Genomic DNA, 2,650 nt, shown 5'->3' with positions numbered 1-2,650 from the left:
GATGAGGCACGCGGGACCTCGTGGGATGGGGGTGGAGCTGTCCCTTTTCTCCCTGCTCCAACGAGACTCCAAGTTGCCACCCATGAATGGCCTCTCTGGCTCCTGATCAAGCTACTTAATGGCCATGATCCAAGAGACTCAGGAACAAATCTCGGAACCCAGCAGGTTTTGGCAGAAATCCCTCCAGATTTAATTTTTAAAATTTCAAAATTCCAAAATCGTGTGACCATTACTGCGGCCGCACGACATCATATGTTATTCATAACCAGCAACGGAAAACAAATTGTCAACTGTTGCCTTATTGGCAGATCTGAGAGTTGGGGTAAAATACCAAATAATAATGGTGTGTGTGGTGTCGAAATATTGAATGTAATCAAAGTAGAGAGAGAGTAAGGTAGAAATCATCTGTCCCACAGATAGGGGGAGAATGTGATGGGGGGTACACTGGGGTTTTTGTTGGTGGAAAATGGGCACTGGTGAAGGGACGGGTGTTTCATTGTATGACCAAGACTTAAATCTGAAAGTTTTGTAACTGCTCTCACAGTTATTCAGTAAGTAAAATTATAAGAAAGGGAAGAAAAAAAATCCATTATAACACACCCAGTGATGCTGGGGGTGGGGAGGGTGTGGCTTGGAATCCAGATCTCAAGCTCATTCTACCAACTGCTGCTACCACTATGTGGTTCTGGGGATCTACTCCTGTCCTTTACCATTTGAACTATCTCCTTGGCCCTGTTCCTGTTTTCATGAACAATAATGAGGTCTGCTCTGGGCCTGGCAAAGGGTCAGTTCTGGGCAGTAAACCTCCAGCACCAATGGCTGCAGGCCTTGTTCTAGCAGCTCCAGTGGAAATGAGCCTCTGAAGGCATTGAGGACACCCTGATTTGGAGATGTTTATGGTCATATACTGCCCCTTCTGCTCTCCTTCCACCTTCCCTTTGCATCTCTCCTGAGTCTTCTCTGGTTACTTCTGCTGAAACTGAAAAGAGGAAAGGGAATTTTTAAAAAGCAGAACCAAGATTGAAGTTTTGTTCCCTTGCCTTAAAAGCCTGTTTAATTTCCAGTTTTCAGCAAGGTTGATGCCAGTCATGTGGTAAGGGAGGAAAAGCTGATGCTGTGAGAAGCAGAGCCTGGAGTCCTGGACACCCCTTTCCTCTCGCAAGTGTCTTTGCTCCTGAGAGATCGTGGGGAGAGGGGAACCAGTGAGGAGGTACTGCATCCTCAGGGAGAGGATTGCTGACAGGCCTTGATATTTTCCTGTTTCTCTGCATAGCCCCCAGGAGCTCCAGCTGACCTCAGTTGGTTTCTGTTGTTTGAGTTCCAGATGGAGTTGTTTGGTTTCCAGGATTCAGGCTGGACCACATTGTAGGAGACAGAGGAGGGGATAACTGGGGTCTCCAATGATCCCTGGGTCGCTCTTGCTTCCTATGGTGTCACTATGGAATCTGCATCTCTTGTGACAGCTGTGGATCCAGCTCCAGCAGTCTCTGGCTAGAGACATCTCTGGATCCTTGGATTTGCTCCTGCTCTTATGCTGTCCTTCCCTCCTCCCCTCTTCCTTTGCCACTTCCTTCTCTCTCTATTTCCTTTCTCTCTCCCTCTCCCCCAGTACACGCTGACTCCTGGAGTATTTTTGCCTCACAATTTTTCGCTTTAAGTATCTTGCTGACCTATTAATCTTCTCTGGGCTTCCCAACTCAAAGAAACAAAAACAGTGGTGGCAGGAGGTTGTCTGTGAAAGTTTTTGCCTGTTGAGCTCCTTATCTTAGTAAAACGTGTCTCTGGCTGCTGACCTACTCATGAATGTTATGTTCTATATGTGTCAAGTGTCAATTCTAAGTGCTTGGTGACTTGAGCAAATTCCTCCAACTTCCTAGAGCCCCAGTTTATCCCATACGTCAAATGAGGACAATAATATTTAACTTAAAGAATTGTGCAGGGGCTGGAGCAATAGCACAGCAGGTAGGGTGTTTGCCTTGCACGCAGCCAACATGGCCAACACAGGTTCGATTCCCAGCATCCCATATGGTCTCCCGAGCACCGCCAGGAGCAATTCCTGAGTGCATGAGCCAGGAGTAACCCCTGAGCATCGCCGGGTGTGACCCAAAAAGAAAAAAAAAGAATTGTGCAAAGGACACAAATATAATTCCAGCTATAAGGAAAGCTGTGAATTCCTTAAAGTCAAGTTCTTAAAGTCAAGGACAATGCATAGTCACATCTTAGATTTATGGTTGTTAAGTACCCAATAAATAACTGCTCAGTTGTTTGAAAGCGGTGTGTTGGGGTTGGAGAGAGAATACAGGTTAAGACTCTTGCTTTGCATTCAGTTGACTTGGGTCTGATACCCCAGTACCCCATGTGGTCCCTGAAGCCTCACCAGGAATCATCCCTGAGTGCATAACCAAGAGTAAGGTCTGAGCAAAACTGGATGTGATCAAAAAGAAAGAAAGTGATGCGTCAATTAAAAATTATTTTCAACAAGAAATAGAAAATGCTATATAGAGAGCCTACTCACATAACAAGATTCTTCAAACCACAGGCTGATTTCCTTGGTTCTGCTAGTCAGTACAGCAGAACAAACTTATTGCAGTCACTAAGTTGTTGTCTTTTGATCAAAAATAGCTGCTACAGTTCTAGATATTTTATTTGC

Source organism: Sorex fumeus, unplaced genomic scaffold (assembly GCF_029834395.1).
Source record: "Sorex fumeus unplaced genomic scaffold, SorFum_2.1 ptg000009l, whole genome shotgun sequence".
Taxonomy (NCBI): domain Eukaryota; kingdom Metazoa; phylum Chordata; class Mammalia; order Eulipotyphla; family Soricidae; genus Sorex; species Sorex fumeus.
The sequence above is the reverse complement of the archived record's forward strand: the minus strand, read 5'-3'. Positions refer to the sequence as shown.